Here is a 24,734-nt window from a genome sequence, read left to right as displayed (position 1 = left end):
CCCTCTTTCATCAGGGTCTCATATATGTACAGCTCAGGCTGGCTGGGAACTCAGGCTAATCTCAAACTAGTAACAGCCCTACTTCACTGCTACACTTCTCCATGCACTGGAATTCTCCACCAATTCCATCCAACTTTTTCTTCCTCTCTCTCTTTCCTCCCTCCTTCCTGTTCCTTTGGTATTGGGAATTGAGTCCAATGTCTCATACATACTAAATAAGTGCGCAGCCATGAGTTATACCCCAGCCCTTTTCCTTAAAAAAAAAAAATGAGATAAAGTCTCACTAAATCATCCAGGCTGACCTAGAACTCACTGTAGCCCAGACTGGTCTTGAACTGTTAATCCTTCTGCCTCAGTTTCTCCAGGCCAAGCTGTGGCTAACTCTTGACACTGGGACTGTCTTCCAGAAGTCAAAGTTACCAGAAGGATCTAGCATATAAAGGATTACACTTTGGAGTACATGATCTTTCTGCTTCTGGATGCTGTGTGTATCTGTCACTCTGAGCATCTTTTTATTGGCAACACAAAGTAGCACTTGTATTAGTTTCCTGTGGCTGCTATAATAAGACAAACTTAAAAAGACACATGCTTATTCACTTACCTTCTATAAACCAGACTCATTGAACTCAGGGCGTTGCTGGGTAGTGTTCCTTCTGGAAGCTTTAAGAGAGAGCATCTTTGTCTTTTCCAGTGGCTAGAGGCACCCGCATTCCTTGGCTTGAGGCCACCACTGTCTTTGAAGCCAGGTGTGACAGGTGCTGCCACCCCCTGCTTTGTCATTCGGACATTGACGGGCCTCTCCCATGGGATCCGCCCATATAATTCAAGATAATCTCCCTGTTCCAAGTGGGCTCCTGAGCAATTGAATCTGCCCACAGCTCTAATTACCCTTAGATGCAGAGCATTGCATTTTCCCAGGTTCTGGGTACCCCGGGGGAATCAGGGTATCTATGGGGAGATTGGTGCCTACCACAATAGCCAATGAGTTCCAGGATCTCAGACTTTGAGGGATTGTAAATAGTTAAACCAGCTCTTCCTTCCTATCCCTGGGAGTTGCTGGACAGTTTAGCACACACTGATGGCCAGGGGGCTACATTGCAAGTGCTCTGCCACACCCTGTCCCAACCTAGCCATGTTTTCCTTTCATACTTGCCCTTTCTTTGGAAGCTGAAGGATGGGCCAGGGTGCCTCTAGGCAATGTCTTGCTTCTTCAGATCTGTTGCTGTGATCTTAAAAACCAGGTCAAAATCTATTGGAATGTAGAGTCGTTAGAGTTGTGAGTTGCTTGCAAAGAAAGAATCAGTAATGCGCCCTGGAGAGCATGAGAGTTGATTTCAGATTTCCTTTCTCCTTCAGACTCATGCCTGCCTACTTCCTCCATCATATATGGTGTGGCTGACAAATCAAAGATGGACTAAGTCAGGCCAAGAGAGAGTCTTCCACCCTGGCCTGCCTCTTCCACCTCAGACTCTGGGAGGGGGAGAGGATTCTTAAGGGGAGCCCTGCTGTGGGAGAAGGGCTACCCTGCTCTCTGGAGGGCAGTGTAGGTTGGTTGATAATGAAGGTGGCTTTCGGGAATTCAGCCTAGGGAAGTTGAAAATTTATGTACAGGCCTCTCACTGCTGTATAATTCATAGTAGTGGAGAAGAAAACATAGCTTAAGCATTCTGCAATAGGGGATTGGCTAAATTATAGTCCTCTTATATGGTGACATACTATGCCATCATTAAAAACACATCATGTTTTGGCTACAGGCATGGCTAAATGGATAGAGATGGATAGAGAATGTTCAAGGCCCAGGGTTCAATGGATCCCTACCACCAAAATAAATATATGTGTGTAATATTTCATATGTAGCAAAAAATATATTTTAATGGAACCATGGGAGGATTTTTTAAAAGGTAACTTGAAGAAAGCCCGTTTCAGTATTTTAACAAATCTGAGACTTCTAAAGAAAAGATCAATGAATTAGACTACATGAAGAACTAAAATTTTGGCTGGAGAGATGGCTCAGCAGTTAAGGGCACTGACTGCTCTTCTAGAGGACCCTGGTTCAATTCCCAGCACCCACATGACAGCTCACAGCTGTCTGTAACTCCAGTTCCTGGGATCCCGACACCCATGCCAAAACACCAATGCACATAAAATAAAAATTAATAAAAAAGAGAAATGTAAAAAAAAAAAGAACTAAAATTTGCCAGGCAGTGGTGGCTCACACCTTTAATCTCAGCACTCAGGAGACAGAAGCAGGCAGATCTCTGTGAGTTCGAGGCCAGCTTGGTCTACAGAGAGAGTGCCAGGATAGGCTCCAAAGCCACAGAGAAACCCTGCCTCAAAAAAAAAAAATAAACAAACAAACAAAAAACAAGAAAACTAAAATTTATACTGGTCCTGGTGGCACACATCTTTAATCCCAGCACTTGGGAGGCAGAGGCAGGTGGATCTCTGAGTTCAAGGCCAGCATGATCTACAGAAAGAGTTCCAGGACAGCCAGGGCTACACAGAAACCTTGTCTCAAACAAAACAAAGCAAAAGTTAGGGCGCTCCGGATTCCAGCAGAGACCATATCTCAAGGAGATAAGGTGATAAGGTAAAGAGTGTTAGAAAAGGTATCTAATGCCCTTCTCTGACCTCTTCCATGTTGGTTCATGTACCACACATACACACAGAGAGGCACATACATGCAAACACCACACACACATATTTCTACAATGAGAAAAACCCACCCTAATCCCCTAGTCAAAGTAAAAACCAAAACAAAAATGCAGACCGGTGGAAGATTACATCTCATAAAACAGTCCAGGGGAGATTCCTGTGATATACAAAGAGCATCCATAGATCATTAAAAAAAGAACCAACAATGATTCAACTTGGAGGTGAAAGAGCAAAGGACATGAAGTCTCAGTTAATAGAAAGAAAATCCAGTTGGCCCATAGAGATCTGACAAGAGGCTCAATAACTCCTCCCTTGTATAAATTGTTTGACATTCATCTATTTATTGTATCTGGGTTTCTCTGTATTGCTTTGGAGGTTGTCCTGGAACTCTCTCTGTAGACTATGCTGGTCTCGAACTCACAGAAATCCGCCTGCCTCTGCCTCTTGAGTGCTGGGATTAAAGGTGTGCGCCACCAAGGTCCAGCAATTTTTAAAGGATAAGGAAAATACATAGAGCCATATGTATTTTGTTGTCATATGTGTGCATGATAGCTTGAGAGAGGCATAAGAAACTGGTAACATGGATTATTTCCCAGGGAAAACAATGAAGGAGACAAGAGATTTTTCCCACTTATCCTTTTTTTTTTTTTTTAAATCTGTTTATCTGTATGGATGGATGTATAACAAACATTAATTTATTTGTATGAGATCATACATGCCATGGTGTAGGAGATCAGAAGACAGCTTGCAGGAGTCTGCTCTCTCCTTCCATCATGTGGGTACCACGGATTGCACAGATTGAACTCGGGCAGCTGGCCTTAGCAGCAGGTGCTTTCTCCACTCAACCATCTCACCAGCCCCATCCTTGCTGAGCCACAGGAGTGAGCGAAGTTTCTATTCAAATGGAAATTAATTAAATCAAGTGTTGAGATATATAAGAAGACCAGAAGAGCAACAATGTGGAAGTTCAAGGCTTTTTTGTTTTTTCTTTCTTTCTTTTTGAGACAGGATCTCCTATGGTCCAGGTTGGTCTCAAACTTGCTAAGTAGTCAAGGATGATCTTGAATTCCTGATCCTATCTCCCAATTGCTGAGATTACAGGTGTGAACCCACGATCTGCTTATATGGTGCTGGGGACGGAACTCAGGGCCTTGTGCATTCTAGGAAAGCGTTCTACCAACTGAGCTACAGCCCAAGTTCAAGTTACCAATGGGATTGAGAAGCCAGGATGCACAACATGACAGGATTTAACAGAGGGGAACCTGAATGCTCAGTAATTGAGGGTTTGCTTAAATAAATTATGGGTCTCGCTCTGAGAATGAAATACAGCGCCATCATTTAAAAATAATAGATCATGTATTAAAGGCATCAGAAGGACATTTTTTTTGCTTTGCTTTGCTTTGCTATTAATTGTAGAGTGGAATGACCTTTTTATGTTTTATTTTAAAAATTCAGAAGGCACAAAAAGGAAATTCTAAGTAGCTAGAAGCAAAAATTTCTCCATTGCCAAAAACATCACAAGTGCTGGCCATGGTGATGTGGCATAGGGAACTCCTGTAATCCCAATACTCTAGAGGCTGAGGCAGGAGAATTGCTTAAATTCAAGGTCCAACTGAGTTACATAGCCAGGCCCTGCCTCAAATGGAAGGAGAAGGAGAGCTTGCTTAGTTGGTAGAATGTTTGCCTAGCACACAGGAAGCTCTGGGCTCCATCCCCACCAGGTATGATAGCCTACACCTATAAAACCCAGAACAGAACCGGGCGTTAGTGGTGCACGCCTTTAGTCCCAGCACTCAGGAGGCAGAGGCAGGCAGATCTCTGTGAGTTCGAGGCCAGCCTGGTCTCCAGAGTGAGTGCCAGGAAGAGGAAGGATCAGAATTTCAAGGTCATCTTTGTCTATACAACAAGTTTGAGGCAGTCTAAGATCTCTCAGACCCCACCTCAAAAAAATAAAGTAGCCAGGACTGTTACACAGAGAAACCCTGTCTCAAAAACCAAAAATTAAAAAATACAGTAAAGAGAGGAGAGGCAGGAGAGCTCGTTCAGCACTGAAGAGCACTGGTTGTTGCTCCAGAGGACCTGGTTTCTGTTTCCAGCACCCACACAGCAGAAGAAATCCAGTGCGGTCTTCTGGCCTGTGTGAGTACTGCACACATGGGAGCACAGACATATGTACAAGCAAAACATCCATACATATAAAATAGATGATAAATAAATAAAATCTCAAAAAAAAGAAAGAAAAAAACCAAAAAGCATCATAAGAAATAGTTTGTTGGTGTGAAGAAGAACTAGTCTTAGGTGTGACTGTGGAAGCTCAGAGAGGGGTGTGTTCAGGTGTTGTTAAAACTCTTCTTTTTAAAAAAGATCATGGTGGTGCACGCCTTTAGTCTCAGCATTTGGGAGGCAGAAGCAGGGAGATATGAGTTCGAGGCCAGCCTGGTCTACAAAGCGAGTTCCAGGACAGCCTGGCTACACAGAAAAATCCTGTCTCATAAAACCAAACCAACAACAAAAAATTATTTCATTTTTAATTATGTAAATGAGTGTTTGTGTGTGGGTTTGTGCATGTCAGTGCTGGTGCCATCGGTAGCCAGAAGAGGGTGTTGGGCCCCTGGAGCTAAAGTTATAAGTGGTTGTGAGCAGCCACAAATGCTGGGGTTGAGACTCACATCCTCTGCACGAGCTGTACACACTCTCAACCACTGGGCCACTGCTCCAGTCCAGCCGTGCTGTTCTTAACCAGTACGTTTTGAAGTTATATGTCACAGAGACAAAACGCATGTGACTGACGTCACACTGGATAATATTTGCAGCTGAACTGCAATAGAGCAGAAGCTTAGCTTGTCTGAGGCTGTGGGTTCAATCCTAGCACCCCTTTCCCCCCAATAACTGACACATGTAAACAGTAAGGTTGATATCAAAAATGTTCAAAAGGCCTTCCAAGGTGTTTAAAAAACACACACAATTAAAAACTGGACAAAGGATTAGAGCCTAAAGTTCTCAGAAAAGGAAATGAAAAGGTCAGTGGGCACAAGCTAAGACGCCCAGCATTGATTACATTCAGGAAACTGCATCAAAAACAATGAGGTTCTGCCTGTGATCTTGGCAACTGCTTAGACTTGATTCCCAACACTTAGAGTTGGCCAGGGTGTGGTACATTCACACACTCCTAAGGGACTTGTCACTGCTCTATCGAGACGGAAAAACTGCAAGGTGCACAAAAATTTAAATGCGTAGACTTGTGACCCAGTGACCCTGTTTGGAGAATTTATGCTAAAAACATGGGTGGGAGGAGCCAAGACTAACAGATTGGCAGGATGAGACTTATTATCCGGGGTTCCTCCTTACAATTGACTGTATGAATTGCTGTGACCAAAACACTTGACAAAACACAGCTCAAGGAAGGGGGGAGGTTGTTTTGACTCTGGGTTTGAGGGAGGAACCAGCGCTTCATGGTGGAGAAGGCTTGGTGACAGCAAGGCGAGACTCTGGCTGGCCACCTTGACTACCAGTAGTTATGACACAAAGAGAACTGGTGCCCAGCTTGCTCTCTCTGTTTCACTTTTTATTCATTCTAGGACCCCAGGGCACACATTCTGGAGGAGTTTTCCCCACATTCTGGAGGAGTTTTTCCCCTGGGAACTAAACCACATAGGGACGGACACCTCTAGCCTTCTGAGGGTGTTTCCTTTCTATAAAGTTCCAAGACTAGTCAGGTTGACATGAGTGCTAATCACTGAGGTGTCCAATCAGCCACTAAGTTGTAACAGTCACAGGAACTATATCATGGCTGGGCTTAAACTTTTCATGTTACTTTGCCTGGCTTTGAACTCTTTAGCCTCCTGCTCCATTTCCCAGAACTGGGATTACAGGCATGGAACACGGGGCCCAAAAACCATCATAGATTTTTTTAAGTCACAAAAAGCAAGTTCCAAAGGCTGGAGAAATGGCTCAGCTGTGAAAATCACTTGTTGCTTTGATAGAGAACCTGCGTTTGGATCTCAGCATCCATGTGACCATTCACAAATAACCATAACTCAAAGGTCAGGGGATCTAATGCCCTTTGCTGACCTCCGTGGGCACCATGCATGAGTGTGGGAAGCAGACATGATTGCAGGCAAAACACACACACATAAAATATTTAGAAGTTAGCAAGTTCCAGTGTAACTTTCACGTGGTACATTTTCACACGCAAAAATAAAACTTCCTAACCTAGCATGGTGACGCAGGCCTTTAATCCCAGCACTTGAGCTGGAAGCAGAGGCAGGCAGATCTCTGAATTCAAGATCAGCCTGGTCTGTACAATGAATTCCAGGACATCCAGGGCTACATAGAGAAACCTTGTCTCAAAACACCAACAAAACAAAGCAACTGCTTCCTGGGGACACTAACTTGGGCCTAGCCATGAATAAATACCAAGAAAATAGAAATGAAACTTGGCAAACTGTCACTCCACTTCACCTTCAAGGGTTAGCTTGATGCAAGAAGGCCATTAGAGGACCCACATACTCAGAGGAATTCTTTGAAATGTAGTGACAAACGTGCTAGTTTTGAAGCAATCTTCCACCACTACCCAAACCGTAAAGATAATACTTTAAAAAGGAAGGGCTGTGGCATGGCTCAGGGTGGAGCTTGTGTTCGGTGTCTGTAACACCTTGAGCTTAACCCCCAGCATGGAGAGGGGAAGGGAGGAGAAAGCACTGGGGAGGATGATTATGTCCAGGGTGGGGCATTGCTAGTCTGAAAAGATGCCTTACGTGGAGCCCCTTAGTGCCACTTTGATCCGGGGTATCATCTCCCTATGTCAAGCTGGGTAGAACCTTGGGGAGAAATCCTGGGACCCTTCAGGGTTACCAGGGCAACAACTGCAGGACTCTGTGAGGTAAAAGAACCAAGTTTCAGACAGTTGTCACAACAGCAGGTAAGGCCCCTCACTGTGACCTGCAGATGGTCCAAAGGTCAGCAGATAGGGGCCCTAATTGGGTGGAATCTTGAGGAATAAATTCCTATGACCAGATGGTCAGAGGGAGAAGGGTGTCGGATACAGCTTGACCTGCATAGCCATCTCGTTGCCATCGTAGTCACGGGCAACATCTTGTCAGCGGCATCACTTTCTCATTGCTGTGGCAAAAGCATTGTTAGGAGAGAAGGGTTTATCTGGCTCCATTTTAAGGATGAGGTCCATCGAGGAGGCAGCAGGTATGTGAGATTGCTGGTTACACAGTGTCTGTGATGAGGAAGGGGAGGAGGATGTGGGCAGCAGAGAGGGAGGGGGCAGGGAGCTCACCTCCTTTTTATCTAGTCCGGGACCTCAGACCAAGGGATGCTGCTGTCCACATTTAAGGTGGGTCTTCTCACTTCAGATAAACCTTTCTGGAAACACCCCACAGGCACACACAGTCAATCTGAGATAGAAGATTAGCCATGGCATCCACAAAGTGACCTGACCCTGTAAGATACAGTCTTTAAAATAGTTAGTGGAGAGCTTTGTGTCCAGCACTGAAAAATGGCGCCCTGACTCTGATGTTGTAATTTGAGGAAGCCCAGGTGTAGTCCTGCTGGCATTGTGCCTCCTTTGTCTCCCTGAGGTAGACAAAGCATACGTACATACCTCCTCCAGATTTGGGGTGCTGGAACCTCCTGTTTTACCCTACCTAATACACACTTCTGTTTGTAAGCCCCTGATGGGTTGCTCTCTGAAACCTGGGGGGTTTGTCCACCTCTTTCCTCCACCTTGTCTTCCTGCACTGGCATATCTCCCACACACACACACACACACACACACTCACACACACACATACATACACATACACACACACACACACACACACACACACACACACACACACTGAAACAGTATCATTCACAGAGAATCCAGCAGATACAAAGGCAGGAACCAACTCCCTGGTAGGCAGTGAGGCTCAAGAGTTCAGAGGGTCGGTGATCTAGACTTTATCCCTAAGGGGATGCCAAATCCCTGACGACTTTTGAACAAGTCCAAAACAATCTGGATAGGTCAGCTCTGCCTTGCAGAGGCAGGCTGGGTGATGGGAAGGGCACGGGCTCTACAGACAGACAGCTGTGCACAGTGACAGGGGGGCATTAGGAAGGGACAGTTTGGGAGTAGTTTCAAGAGGCCTGGTGAGAGGGACAGGGTGGTAATCTGGGAGGAAGGGTAGAGACGGGCACCAGTGCATTGCTGAACTGGGCAACAGAGTTGGGTAAGCTCTCCCTGAGTTAGCTTTTAAAAATAATTTCTTGATGCTGTTGTTTTCAAGAATTTGGTATGGCTTTTATTATAAAATTAATTGAAAACACAGCTTTTGGAAGAAGGAAACAAAACAAAAAGGCAGAGAGGAACATTTAAATCGGACTTTCTTCAGAGAGACAGGAAGTAGAAAAGGCCTGTTGCTAGCTGCAACTGTGGAGGGGATAGGATGGACCTGGAGTCCAATGGAAGATGAGGAATCCCCAAGAGGATGGGATTGGGAGAGGCAACAGGACAGCCAGGCAGGAAGACTGAGCCCTGCACACCTGGGGAGATCCCCTGAGCACCTGACTAACCCTAACTAATGCGCTGGCTGAGGACCTCATGCTGTAGGGCTCCTATAGGAGCCCTGAGAACATGCAAGATCTGCATGAAGTATGAACTTGGCAGGCAGATGTTGGCTGCAACCAATGTCTGATACTCACAAGTTGGGCAACTGGCTTTGCATGGTTACTTACCATCCACAGCCTCAGACTTCCTTCTCTGCAAAATGGGGCAGTCCTGGCTGAAACCCTCAAAGTGTGACTCCTCTGTGGAACTTGTCCCAAATGAAATGTCTGTTTGTCTTTGATCAGACAGACAGGGCTTGTACATCCAAGACATCTGTCCCTTGGAGGGGTGAGCCTGGGCAGGGGGCACCGGATAGAAGCAGGTCCAGTGTCATTAAAGTATTCCTACAGTGACTGTCTGGGATGAAGTGTTGACTCTCCATGTAAGGGTCATAAGACCCTTCCAGGAGCACCACAGATTGCCAGTGGCCTCCAGATCTCTGGAATGTCTCAAGTCTGTGATGGGTATTTCTGTCTGCCTGAGTCACCTACACAGAGACCAAATCACAGTCCTAAGGCTGTGGATCTTAGAAGCTCCATGTCATCCATCACATGTCAAGAACTAAGCCCAGAGATTAAGTGATTTGCCTGAGGTCACCGGGGAGGGGCAGGATGCTAACCTCAACACTACAATGATAATTCTAATAGTCACATTTCCTGTCCCCCATGTCATGTTGCCATGGACCTCACGGTTATGATTTCTGTTCCTCTTGACGCTGTGGCAAGACCAGGTTGCTTAACCCTAACCCCAGCCTCCATATTCCCACTCACCCCTCTGAAAGCTGTGTATATGGTTTAATGGTTTGTTGCACCCATTTAAGATTCTTCATAAATTCCTTTTCTCTTTCAGCACAGTTTTACTCTGTAGCCTAGGCCAGTCTTGAACTCACAATTCTCCTATGTCAGTTTGTCAAGTGCAGAGATTACAGGCCAGTGCCACCACACCCAGCCCTTTTATACTTTTGAACCAGAGGACTCATATTTTCCTTTTGAACTGGGTCCTACAATTCCTATAGCCAATCTGAGGTGAGGATCTCTCCCTCACACGAACAGTGCTGAGGACAAACAGAGGATGCCGGGTTTCACAGAAAAGAAGATCCAAGGCAAGATGGCTCTGGGTGTCACCTAGGGACCTGAAGAGCTTTGGGGGCAGTACTGGAATACAGAAATCTTGGTTCCAGGATGAGGAAGTTAAGAATAAATGTCTAAGCCAGGTGTGGTTGCACATACATTTAATCCCAACACTCAGGAGCAGAGACAGAAAGATTTCTATGAGTTCAAGAACAACCTGGTATACATAGTGAGCTTCAGGACAGCCAAGGTTACATAAAGAGATCCTATTTCAAGAATAATAATTAATAATAATAAAAAGAAGAGAATAGAGTTCTACTTGCCAGGTGATGTGTTATGCCCAGATCTCAGAGTCCCCCCAAAACTGAGGAGACCGAGTCCCATATGTAAAAGCAAAGAGCCTTTATTCAAGCTCAAGCTTGGACTCTCTGTCTGTGCAATGCAGTGGTTGAGAGCAGAGGGCCCATATCAGGTGATACATCACAGTTTTTGTCACAGTAGAGGTTGGGGCGGGTGGTCAGAGGATCTCCATGGTTTAAGACTCTGATTGTCTGACATTTGTCTAGGGGTGCTTGGTGAAAGGGGATGGGTGTGTGCTTAGGCTAAGAGACATCGGGTGATCCTGTCTACAATGGTTGGAACATTAGGAATTTCCTTTGGAACGATAGGTACTTTCCCTTTGAGTAGTCCATTCCTGGGTAGTGCCCAGGTGGTCCCAGCTCGTGGTCTCTTCTGGAGTCAGGTGTTATCCCAGGGTAAACTGAAACTTCAGGCCTATTTTATGCTTGGTCTTCACTGAGCCTTGGCATGGCAGCAGTACAGCCAAGTGACAGGTGTGTGCCAAGTTGCCCTGGGCCCGACAGTATGTAAAACCTGGAATCCCAAGGACTTGAAGGTGAAGGCAGGAAGATGAAGAATTCAAGATCTCCCAGCACTCAGGAGGCAGAGGCAGGTGGATCTCTGTGAGTTCGAGACCAGCCTGGTCTACAGAGAGAGTTCCAGGACAGACAGAGCTACACAGAGAAACCCTGTCTCTGAAAAAAAAAAAAAATCAAGATCACCAGCTAAGCCTTGTGGTGCATACCTTTAATCCGAGCACTTGGGAGGCAGAGGCAGGCAGATCTCTGAGTTCAAGGCCAGTGAGTTCCACAGAAAAACCCTGTCTCAAGAACAAAACAACAACAACAACAAAACAAACAAAAAGAACAAATTCAAGACCATCCTTTTCTATACAATGAGACTGAGGCCAGCCTGGGCTACACGAGGCCGAGTCTCAGACCAAACAATGGGAGTTCAGCAACCTACTTCTGAGGTAAGGAGATAGGCTGAGAGGGCTTGAAGCATTCTCCAAAAGGCCACGTCAGCATGGCAGAGCCCCTAGGATATGAGTGACCCAAGAAGGCTGGCAGTGACCTTGACTCTTCAAACATATTTCTCTCTAGAGGCGGCAGATGCCCATCCCAGGAATCCACAGCTCAGGAGTTTCCCCGAGCACTTCCTTGGCCACCCCTCCTACAGCCCAGGGGCATCCTGGAACCTTGTCTGTCCTGAAACTGCCTCACCTGAAGGTGTCTGTGTGTTGTTTACCCATTGCTGTGACAGATCCCTGAGAAAATAACTTCTGGAGGAGAGATTTACCTTGTTCAGTTTCAGAGGGCTCAGTCCCTGCTGGGCATGGGGTGCTGTGTGGTTCACACTCTGGCAGTTAGGAAACAGAGAGGCAATGCTTGAAGTGGTGGCTTTCTCCTTTTCATTTCATCAGAGCCCCTGTCCCCACATTCAGGACACGGTTCCCCTCCTCCGTTAATCTTCTCCACACACAGAAATGTGCTTCATGAATCCCCCAGATGCTTCTTAACCCAATTGAGCTGCCAATCAAGGTTACCCAGGGCCCTTCCTGGAGGGCCCTCCCTCCAGTCACATCCTACCCAGTCTCTCCCCCAGCTCTTCTGTGGTCTTTGTTTCTGCCTGCCCAGCAGCACGTGACTGCCGTCCCTGGTCCACCTGCCCAGCCAGTCTTGCCTCTCTGTCCTGGCACTGTCTAGGGCTGGCAGAGAAATCCCTGCAACATGCCCTTTTAACTTTCCCAGGGATTGGGTTCCTGGTCTTCGGTGACAGATTACCACACACAGTCAAAGTCTGTATAACCTAGGGGTCAGCAGGGTGAGGTTCCTTGTAGAGGTGTCCCGGGAGCCCTTTGTCTTAAGGGAAGTTCCAGTTTCTAGGTTTCCCATCTCTCCCTTCTGGATTACATGGCTTCCTGTGTGTCCCGTAAGGACACTTGCCATTAGATTTAAGGTTCTTTTTCCAAGTAAAATTAAGGCAGGAAGTAGACATAGCTTTTCGGTGCTGCGTGTTAGCTCACCGCTCTCAGCCTTGCCCTGGGACTGTCCTTGGCCTGCTCAGTCTCCTCCCGCTCGCACTGTGGCCCACCTGGAGCATAGCTCCTGCCCCTCATGGAAGCCTCCCTTGCCTTCAGCAGGAGGAAGAAAAACCACCAGATGTCTTTCCACCTGTGGAGGCCCCGCCCTCTTCGAACCTGGGAGACTTGCTCTCGCCTGTCTCCTTGACATGCCCTCCTACTCTACTTCAGTAGCCTGCGGCCTTTGTGGAAACTCCCACAGCCCACAGGCTCTCATTCCCTTTACCCCACAGCCACTCTCAGGCCGCTGTGCTGCTCCTCCCGGATGCCGTGTGCTCACCTGTTGGCCTCACTGCCCTCTTCTTGAATTCCTTCCTATTCAGCTTTCATGGCCACACCTCTCCAACAACCCCCACCTCTGCCACACACACACCAGAGCACCCTTTCCCATCTTGTCTGGATGTGGGGGTCCCCTCTTGCCATCATGAGTGTCCCACCCCTTCCTTGGGCTCACCAGCTCCTGGACACCATCCCTCATTTCCAATCATGGCCGGGAAAGTCCTACCCTGAACTCGCCTCGCTGGGCCCCTGGAGACTAGCAAGTGTATATTCAGATGGACCTCACCATCCTGCCTCTGAGCTGGCTGCCATTAATTCTTATTCTTGGCTGGGGGCCCTGCCACCAGCTGCGAGCTCTTGGCCTTTCTGTTTCTCAGTCAACCTCAGCTGTGCCCAGTGCTGTACCTGCCACCCCATGGCCTATCTTAGGGGCGGCCTCAGCCCTTCATGGCCTCTCACACCTCCCTGGGGTCCCTGTGTCCTCAGAACTTCTGTCCCACCTCCAGCTTGGTGAGCCTTACAGAGCCCTCCTCCACAACTGTTTATCCACCTCAACCTGCAGAGCTGCTCCCGGGCCAGCCACACCCGGGCTCATCTTCTCTTGCCTCATTACCCACTGTCAGTGCGACTGCTCCTCTCTGAATCTCAGGCAGTCCTCTTCCCTGATAAGGGATGGCTGGCAGGCAGGCACCCTGAACTTTCATCTAGTCCCTTCCAGGGCAGGAAAGAAGACAGCCTGCTGGCACAGAGCCTGGCACTTGACCAGATGTGGGGATAGAAGGGTTGGGACATGGTTAGCTGTGCTTGGTGGGGCCTCACAAGATGTCTTTTGGTTGCTGCGTTCCAGAGTGTCATGTTTTGCACGTGAGAACACCCCCACAAGCTCCTGCGTTTGACACTCAATTCAGCTGGTGGTGCTCTTTGGGGTGGGGGTGGGGGGCTCTGGAACTTTGGGGATGTGTGTGGGTCCTAGATAGTGTTGGTGGGTTATACCTGACTCCAGCTCATCCTGTTCTCTGCTTCCCAATATGCCAAGACAGGGAGCTCCACCACACTCACCTCTGGGACTGCACATGGCTTCCTCACTGTGGTGCTCCACCACCTCCACCATGCTCACACTGGGATGCTCCACCTGCTCACACTGGGATGCTCCACCATGCTCACACTGGGATGCTCCACCTGCTCACACTGGGATGCTCCACCTGCTCACACTGGGATGCTCCACCTGCTCACACTGGGATGCTCCACTATGCTCACACTGAGATGCTCCATCACCTCCACCATGCTCACACTGGGATGCTCCACCATGCTCACACTGGGATGCTCCACCATGCTCACACTGGGATGCTCCATCACCTCCATCATGCTCACACTGGGATGCTCCACCATGCTCACACTGGGATGCTCCACCTGCTCACACTGGGATGCTCCACCTGCTCACACTGGGATGCTCCACCTGCTCACACTGGGATGCTCCACTATGCTCACACTGAGATGCTCCATCACCTCCACCATGCTCACACTGGGATGCTCCACCATGCTCACACTGGGATGCTCCACCATGCTCACACTGGGATGCTCCATCACCTCCATCATGCTCACACTGGGATGCTCCACCATGCTCACACTGGGATGTTCCACCACGCCCACCTCCTAAACTTGGAGGAGTAATAAATCTTCCCTCCCTTAAGTTACTTCTTTGGGGAGTTTTAGTCACAGAAATAAATGAGAAAAGGGACATGGAGTTCTCCTCTTTGGAACCTTTAGGAGACCACAGGGCTGGCCAGCCTGGCCCAGGGGACCACCCCAGGTTTCTTCAGGAAGAGTCCCACATGAGCTGGGCCTGGGGCCTGGGGGTCCCCATGCAGCATATTGATCTGCACAACACTTGACCTCCAGAACACATCTGCTGGCAGATGAAGCTCACCCCAGGACAGCGTGCGGTCCTATTAACTGGGCGATATTGTGTAAATAGCTGTGCCTCAGTCTCCTCACTTGCAGCTAATAGTAACACTTTACCTCACCAGGGTGTGGTGAAGAGTGCATACTCAAAGTCTCTTTATGCAGTAAGACTCAGTGTGCACTACCCATTTAGGATGACGACGGACAGCCTCAGGCTCTGTCTGTCACCCTCAGCTCCAGACCCAAGCTTTCCACACCCTCTCCCCACTCAGGTGACCCAGGGTCCCAAGGGTCAGTGATAACAAGGGGTGGGAGTAGCTGTAGCTTTAACATTTGTGGATTCCCATGGTGTGGGAGATCCCACCTGATCAGGTGTTCAGCTTCTGCAGAAGATGGGAGTTGAGAAGCAAGGGCCAGGGCCACCACCCTGCACAGTCCCACTGTGCAGATCCACAGGCCCCACAACCCCAAGAAGCATTAGTAAGAGGCAAATGTGGCACAATGGTGATGACTGATGGGCTTCTAAGATTGTCTTCCCAAGACAGCTGGTGGTGGCGCACACCTTAAATCCCAGCAATAGGGAAGTAGAGACAGGAGGATCTCTGTGAGTTTGAGGCCAGCCTGGTCTACAGAGTGAGTTCCAGGACAGGTTCCAAAGCTATACAGAGAAACCCTGTCTCAAAAAAACAAAACAAATACTTTCATCCCCTTCTGGGAAAAAAGATCTATTTGTATTTTAATTATACGCATATGTGGGGATAGGGCATGTGAGGGCAGGTGTCCTCTGAATCCAGAGGCAATGTCAGATTCCTGGGAACTGGACACACAGTTGTGCCTGCTGGAGTGGATGGGGGGAACTGAACTCAGGTTCTCTGCAAGAGCAGCATACATTCTTAACCACAGAGGCATTTCTCCAGCTTTTATCTTTGCCTGTTTATAGGGGCTTCAAGGATTGGAATTAGGGCCTCAAACGGGCTAATCAATGTGCTCTACCCTATACCCCCAGCCCACTTTTATTTATATTTGTTTATTTACTTATTACTCATGCAGCTGAGAATGACCTCGAACTTCTGATGCTCCTGTCCTCAGCTTCTGAGTATGGACACTACAGGCATGTATCGCCACACTCTGGGTTGTGTGGCACTAGGATGGAACCCAGGGCTTTTTGCCTGCCAGGCAACTATTCTACCAGTTAAGCTGCATCTCCAAGCTCCTCCCCACCACTGCTTTTAGCAAATGTTAGTTAGCTTGTTTCTTTGAAGATGTATTTTATTTTTAATTATGTGTATATGTGCAAGCATGTGTTCTTGCAGGTGAGTTCAGAAGGGGTGCCTGGAACTGGAATTACAGGTAACTTCGAGCTTTCCAACCCCTGCTTTCAATAAACTTTAGTTGAAAGCAAAGCTAGTTTAATTTTTCACAATGGCTGTGCTGAACAACTGACCCATGAAATGGTGGAAGTTTAACAACTGTCTGTCCCAAGCTCCTACAAGCTAGCCCCAAAGCTCTCTATGCTTTGCTGGGTCCTCCCTCCTCAAAAAGACCCTGGCTACTCTGGTAACTCTAGGGCTTGACCCTGCCCTCGAAACACTCACAGCAACACCCATACCCACCCACCCACACACACACACACACTTCCTTTTGGAATGCTAAGCATATGCATAGGTTGTCTCTGGCATGCCCTCTGTCACCTGGGGAGCCCTGGTCTGCCAGTCAAATCTCTTTACAAAACTGGAGTGACAGCACATGTTTGAATCCCAGCACTCCTGAGTTAGTTTAGATCTGACTTAAACATATAGAACTCTGTGCAGTAAGTGATAACCTCAAGTCCCTTGTATTAGCAAGGGGAGGCTGTCAGGCAGCAGCTGCTGTGGGGTATCCAACAGAGAAAACTTCTCGGACACGGGTTCAAGGCAATAGAAACTCTTTATTAGCTGTATGTCAACTACACTCGGTGTTGGGGATCCCAGTGTAGCCCTGAGCCTTTCTCAGGGTGAGCTTTTAAGCACAAAAACCATGTCCTGGGTTGACATACTCAGTTAACAAGAACAATTAGCCAGAAGCAGAACTACAGAAGCCAACAAGCAAGGTTAATTGCTTGCCTGTAACTGTGGACTTTGATGGGTTAGGTCTTTGTTTTCATTTTTGGCAGGAGGTGCTGCCTATGTGCTGAGTTTTACATTCTGAATGGCACTTCCATCTTGGCCTTGGTTGAGCTAATAACCTCTGGGGCCCTGTTACACAGTAACAAACAGCCCCAGTTCTTAGAGGTTTCTTTCTTGTTCACATTCCATTCCGTCATAGGTTGGCTACAGTTTTCTGCCAAATCACCTGCTCTCCAGGACCCAAGCTGAAGGAACAACCTTATCTGGGGAAAGGCCCATTGCCAGGCAGAAATAGTGATTCTTGTTGCATCATGCTATGACCTTGAAGGTGTCTCCTGAGATCTGGCACACCTCATTTATGTACACTTGTCACCAATGAAAGCTGTCACCACAGCAGTGGCCTATCGCTGTCAAAACATTGGCTGGGGTAGGATCTGAACAGCAACAATGCTCCCTTCAACTGCCTCCCCATCCTCACAGTTACTACTTAACTGTCCTTTTTTTGAGAGAGATCACTCTCTGTTTCACACCAGGCTGAACCACCTACAGCCACCTTGGGCCATGGCCTACCCCACTCCATGGCAATCTCTTCCCTCACACTTTCCCATACCCCGTGTTATGTAGAAAGGTAGTAGCAGACTTGGGGGCCACTGGAGGTGCCCCGACTCCCTCCTGTTTCCCTGGTAACACAGTGAGGGGAAGCCCCTTTGTAGGACTTAAATTACCATATAGTGGGGGCATCTGGGCTTTGCTGAGGCCCATTAAGGAACAGCTTATTGCTTCTTGTTCCTTCTTGGTCAGAAGAATCACATCAGAGCTCTACCTACAGCCTGGGTAGGGACCTAAGCCACCCAAAACATGACCAGCTGTTGTCTCCTTTAAGAGTTAAGCCAGCTGGGCCTGTCAATCACCTGGCCAGGACTGCATCCCCGGGGAAAGCTGGTGAAGACAGACTAGGGAGAGGGAGAACTAGTCATCCCCTTAATGAGATCGCACACTCACCCTTCCAGAAGCCCCTCCTTGGGGACAGCAGTTGCATAACTTCCTTCCTGTACCCTCCCCACAGCACTGTGAAGTCCTAACTCAGGAAAGAGTAAGTCTCCCCTCCTCCATCCTGCTTGCTTTCTTTTTCCTTAAGATACAGGGCCAGAAGCTGGAGTGTGCTCTCCCTGGCACCCTGGGCTCTTTTACCCTTTTTCCAAAGCTCCACCCTGACTCTTTTTCCGTCACATGACTGCTTGCTCACCGCCATTGCATATTGCAAAAGGCCTGGATTTTGCTTTTCCTTTCCTCCTCCAGGCAGCTGCCAAAATTTACAACCTGCCTTGTCCTGTGGTTTTCTTCCAAACTCTAATAAAATTGTCCTCAAGCTTCCTTCCTAGATTGTATTGAAATTCTTTGATTAACAAGACTAAGAACCCACAAAGGAAAGATCAGTTTCCTTGGTAACCACTAGGCACTTGGGTTCCATAGCCCCCAACTGTCCTAACCTGCGCCTGTCTGAGCAAGCTGCCTAGAGCAGAGCCTCGGCCTCCCACAAGCCATGTTCTTCCTGGTCACTGTTGTCCCCACGTCCTCACTAGTCTTCTGTAGATGTCCTTCCTGAGACTCCCAGACCCGCCCCTGAAACCCTCTTAGCCTCTTCTTACTCTGTTTCTCATCTCAGGGTGCACCCTTGTTTTGCTGCTCTAAGCAGTCCCCTGTTACTTGCTGGTCACTAAGGTCATGTCTGCCTTTCCCTTCAGAAAAGAAAAAGGAAAGATTGTGTTTGTTTGTTTGTTTGTATTAGACAATGAGGGTCTTAGCTCATGGTTCAGAGGATACACTCCTTCATGGTGGAGAATTTTGGAAGAGGGCAAGCACTTGTCTTTGGTGGGACAGCTCCCATAAGGAGCAGGAAGCTGCTTGCTCCTATCTCAGTGGGCGAGAAAGCCAAAAAAGGAGACTAAGGGCCAAATTCCTGCTCTTTACAAATGACCCAGTCTAATATTCCTCTCTAGCTGCACAAAGGCACTAAGGTGACCACTGAGTTCTGCTCTGTCAGCTTCAGGCCTTGTGCTTTGCTCCTGGCTCAGCCTAAGGCACACCCTGGAGAGACTGGCTAAAGCCCTCAGGGGGCCATTGAGATGTGTTGAGCCCTCAGAGCCCTCTGCATTCAGGGTACATGAGAACACAGGTGTCTCCCCCAGCCTTGTGCAATGGTGCAGCGGGACAACGCAGTAATGACGCTGAAGTCCATGGCTACCATCTCTTCACCCCATCCCAGTCAGTCACTGTCCCAAATGCTTCTTGCAGATGCACTCATAAAACTGTATATTTTGAGACAAGGTTTCATATAGGCCAGGCTAGCCTCAAATTTGGAGCAATGCTCCTGTTCCAGTCTTCTTAAGTTGCAGGGCAATACAGAAATCACCACCATGCCTGGTTGTTGCCCCCACCCACACCGGAAGTGTAGCACGCCTACAACAAAAAACAAGTTCTTTTATTATATTTTATTTTATGTGCATCAATATTTTGACTGCATGTGTGTCTGTGTGAAGGTGTCAGAAATCCTGGAACTGGAGTTACAGTTGTGAGTTGCTGTGTGGGTGCTGGGAATTGAACCCCAGGTCCTCTGGGCAATGCTCTTAACTGCTGAGCCATCTCTCCAGCCCCCGGAAAAGACAAATTCTAAGTGGAGAACACGCTTCAGAACACGTGCACCCAAGTAAACAAGTGAACAGAGAGCTCTGCCCCACTGTACCTGGTTGACTCACCCTTCTCCTGACTCCTGAGGTCCCAGAGATTCATCTCATCTGTCTTCAAGGTTGTAATAAATGAAACTTTGCCTTGGGCAAAGTTGATTCTGCCTCTCCCACGAGTCTGCCTGCCTGAGCACCTGCTTTCTGGGCTCCATGAAACAAGGTGCTATGGTTAGCTGTGGCTTATTCCGTTGTGGATGGGTACTGTGGTATCCTAGTTCGGTTTAATTGTCAGCTTGATACAGCCTAGAGTGATCGCAGATGCAAGCCTCAACTGAGAAATTTCCTAACTCTATGAGCATGTTTTTGTTATTGTTGTTTTTTGCTTGTTTGTTTTTTTGTTTTTGATGTGTGTCTTAGCTGCCAACTGGAAAAGGAGGATCAGCCCACAGGGGGTGATACCATCCCTAGGCAGGTGGTCCTGGGCTGTACAAGAAAGCTAGCTAAACTAGGCAGTGGTGGAACATGCCTTTAATCCCAGCACTCAGGAGGCAACAGCAGGAGGATCTCTGAGTTCAAAGCCAGCCTGGTCCACAGCCAGAGCTACACAGAGAAACATGGGATTGAGGGAGGAGGGCAGCAACAAAAAAGAAAGTCACGAGTCTGTGAGCAGCTGGCAAGCAATGCTCCTCCATGGTTTCTGCTTCTGGTTCCTGCCCTGACCTCCCATAACAATGGTCTGTGACCTAGAAGTGTAAGTCAAATAAATCCTTTCTTCTCCTAAATTGCTTTAGGCCTCAGCAACAGAAAGGAAACTAGAACACTGTGCTGTGTCCCAGGCTTGGAAGAGCATGTGTACTGCTCTTGTCATTCTGCCCACATCTTCTGAACACACATGAACTAGTGTGGCCTCCCTGAGTTAGGAGTTGGCACACACACTGCAGTGGGCTCCGTCCCTGAGCCTGAGCATTCCGGATGAGTGCTGAATCCCGTCTTCTGCAGGCATGTGACTGCCATCCCTGTTATTCCACACTGGGCAGCCCCCACTACGTGCGCTGGGGACCAGCCTCCCCTCCACTTCCTGGCTACCAGGCTCAGCCCTTCACCAATCAAAGGTGTCTGCTGGGATTCTGCATGTCTGTGGCCCTCACGTCCAGTGTTGGCAATGCCAGCATTGAGTCTCAGAGTTCTAAAACAGCCAGGGCTACATAAACAGACCCTATTTCAAAAGCAAAATAAACCCCCAAATTCCCAAGACTAAAATGAATATTGTCTAATGCTGTTCCTGGATTGAGTCTTCTGTTTGTGCTGAGGAGGCTGACTCATGCCAGGGAGCTGTGTTGTTCCCATTTCTCAGATGAGGAAACAAGCACAGAGGTTAGGGACGCCGCCCAAGTCACACATCTGGAAGTGGCAGAGCCTCTTGGACATACCTATGTTCTGTTTCGTTTTTAAGATTTTTTATGTCTGTTTGGTTTTTGTTTGTTTTGAGACAAGGCTCTCTATGTAACAGTCCTGGATGTGCTAGAACTCACTTTGTAGATCAGGCAGGCCTTGAACTCACAGAGATCTGCTTGCCTCTGCCTCTGCCTCCCGAGTGCTGGGACTAAAGGTGTGCGCCACCACCGCCCGGCTAAAAATGTGGTTCTTGAATAAAAAAAAAAAAAAAAAGAAATAAAAAGGAGGACATGACTGCTCCTAGGTATGGTAGAGAAGGTTTTTTGTAGATATGAGGGAGAGCACAGCCAGAGACAGGGACATTTGGGGGGAGTCCAGAGTGGACATGACCAGCGGACTGGGTGGGGCCTTGTGAGGACAGAGGGGGAGGAGAGAGGTGGGAGTCAAGAGGACAGGAGGCACAGAGGCCAAGGGGTCAGTGTAGCCAAAATGGCTGAGTTATATAGGGACCAGAGACTAGGGGAGAGGAAGCCCAGCCCCTGAGCTAAAGAGTTCAGGGTAGGTCAGCCAGGATGACCCTGAAACAGGCAGGAACTAAGGGATACTAGGAGAACCTGTGTGGCAGGTCTGCTTTGATATGTTCTTTTGTTGTTGTTGTTGTTGTTTTGGTTTTTCGAGACAGGGTTTCTCTGTGTAGCTTTGGAGCTTATCCTGGCACTTGCTCTGTAGACCAGGCTGGCCTTGAACTCACGGAGATCTGCCTGCCTCTGCCTCCCAAGTACTGTGATTAAAGGCATGTACCACCAACACCCGGCTTTGATATGTTAAATAGGCACCCCAGTTAGCCATTGGTCCCAGGCTTCTTGAGACCTAACAATTCTCTCTCTCTCTCTCTCTCTCTCTCTCTCTCTCTCTCTCTCTCTCTCTCTGTGTGTGTGTGTGTGTGTATGTGTGTGTGCGCGCGCGCGCGCGCGCGCGCATGTCTGTAATGCTTGTATACACCTGAATATCATGTGTGTTTGGGTGCCCACTGAGGCCAGAAGAGGGTGTTAGATTCCCTGGAGTTAGAGTTACAAATGGTTGTGAGCTGCCCGTTTTGGGTGCTGGGAACCAAACATGGATCCTCTGGAAGAGTGAAGTTGGGTCCTCTGGAAGAGCAGCAAATACTCTTAACCACTGAACCATCTCTTCAGCCCCACATTTATGTTTTATTCAGGGCTTAAAAACATGCTGTCTTTACATCATTACTATTAGGCTTTCCTTTCAATTGTGTAACATTCATCACATACTTTAAATAGCCACTGGGCCATGTTGTAGGTCCCAGGGCAAGCAGGCTCAAGGAGTAGAAAAACACAAACAGAGCAAAGATAAATGGGGACAAAGTGTCCCCCAAGGACCTGAATCAAACACAAGGTGGACGCTACCTCAGGGACAGCTGTGGGGGTGGGGCTAACCAAACTTTCAACCCTTAATACAAGATCCAGAAAAGCTGGTTTCAAAGTTATCAGTTCAAACACTATGCTCTGGTGTGGAAATCATTGCTGTAACAGGAAAAACGTTGCACCACAGGCCCAATGTTGCTGTCTCTTGGCCTGCAGCTACCTCTGGCCAAGGAGTGTGGCTCAGACAGCCCAAAGCTAGAGCCAGGTGAAAGGGTGTCACATGCCCAGTGCCCTGCACTTGAGGCTGGAGAAGGGTGGGGCTGCTCTCATGGTGGGAAAATGCCCTGGCATTGTAGCAATCTCATGACCCCAACTGCAAAGGTCCACTGTGGGAAGACACTTGTCCCTCTTGGGTAAGAGGCACACTAACTAAACCCACAGGAACAACCACAGCCTTTTCTTTGTCTCTTCCAGGACAGCAAAGAACTGAGACGCAGCCCCAGATGCAGCGACCTGTGTGTCGCCCCACCCATCTGTCATCTTGAAGAGGCATCAAGGCCAGTCTACTACCCATAGCCCCTTATCCCCCCAATCAGTACCTCCACTGCGATTGGGGTCTTAATTCATGATGGTTGGTAAGTCGGATGGTGTGAAAACAGACTTTAGCTGTCCTTTAGCTGTGGATCTTGCCAGGTCTGGTAATGTGCAGATCAATCACCTGGGCAGGCTGGGCAGTGGCAGCAATCACAGCCCCACCCACTCCACAGCTCCGTGTGGATCACTGTGATGCTGCAGTAAGCTGACCAGCATAGGCCATTCAGTTACCTTTTCAACTAAGGGTGTTTCCAAATGGTGATGGCGTTATAGAAACAAACCCTGTTCTAAATCGGGGAGCATCTGGACCTTGAGTATTCTCTCAGTCTGAGGGACTTGGGGACTCATGTTTGGCAAGTGTACCTGGAACACTTTACAGCATTTTAGCTGTACTTTTCTCTCAGGAGCTTGCAAAAACTGTTCTCCATTATGCAGAAGACAACCTCCAGCCTGCTCCCCCACCCCCAAAGCAGGGTCCTCATTCATTCCCAAGTGCTCCCAGGATGCCAGTCTGAAGGCATAGCAGCCAAAAATACAAACTATGTTCTTGAAAAGGCCTAAAGGTTATTTTTCAAAGAAAGCAGGGGGTCCTTACATGACCCCACTTTAATTGGGCCCAAACAACTCCATACAAGTCATTCTCCAGACCAGCAGGCATCTGGCCCCAGTCAACTCCAACTTAACATGCCTGCCTCCCATCGTCCTCTCAATACAATCCTTGCTATCTGCCACCTACTGAGATGTGCCTCCCCACCCCCTCTCCTCTGTCCTAGTGACTACAGGTCCAGAGAGGCTGTAAGGATGAAGCTCTGCTATCCTTGGCCACCCACTCATCTACCATTCTTTATTGAGCAGTACAGATGAGGCACTGGTGAGAGCAGCAGGGGTACAGCATTAGGTAGGAGGCTGACCCCAGCCCTTGAGGGCTTACGTCCTAGGAGGAAACAGACAACATAGTATCACAGTGCCTTGAGGAATGGTAAGGCTGAGAAAAGCTAGGAGCTGCTGTTTCACAGGGAGAGAGAGAGAGAGAGAGAGAGAGAGAGAGAGAGAGAGAGAGAGAGAGCATGGGCATGTGCAGGGGACTCTGCACCTCTGGAGGATAGCAGGACTGTACTGGGCTGAGGTCAGTTGAAGCTATGTCCTCAGCTTTGAAAGTGAAGAGAAAGGACGTTTGTTTCTTACTCTTTTAAATTGCAAACACTTGCTGTCAGGAGGGACAGTGCTCAGTGGCTGGGCATAGGCTGTCTTTTGTTGAACTTTTTGTTTTTGTTTTTAAATGTAAACTACATGGGGCCCGAGAAATGGCTCAGCAGTTAAGAGCTCTTGCTGCTCTTCTAGAAGACCCTAAGTTTGGCTCCCAGCACCCTCATGTCAGACAGTTTACAACCAATTAACTCCAGCTCCAAAAGATCCAATGACTCCTGGTCTCTGAGGGTACCTCCTCTCCCCATATAAAAACACTGAACTATGTGAATATATTTCCAATTTGGAAAGAACTCTGGAAAGGATTAATCATTTGCAACAAGCTAGTTCCTCAACAGCCACTTCTGCCAGAAGGTGCAGGTGAAGAGCACTCCAGAGCTTCTGAGAAAGCAGACACTTTGATCTGGAGGCTTGGGCCTAGGCGGGGATTAGCCTAACAGCT

The sequence above is a fragment of the Cricetulus griseus genome, chromosome 3 (assembly GCF_003668045.3).
Source record: "Cricetulus griseus strain 17A/GY chromosome 3, alternate assembly CriGri-PICRH-1.0, whole genome shotgun sequence".
NCBI lineage: Eukaryota > Metazoa > Chordata > Mammalia > Rodentia > Cricetidae > Cricetulus > Cricetulus griseus.
This window is presented reverse-complemented; position numbering follows the sequence as displayed.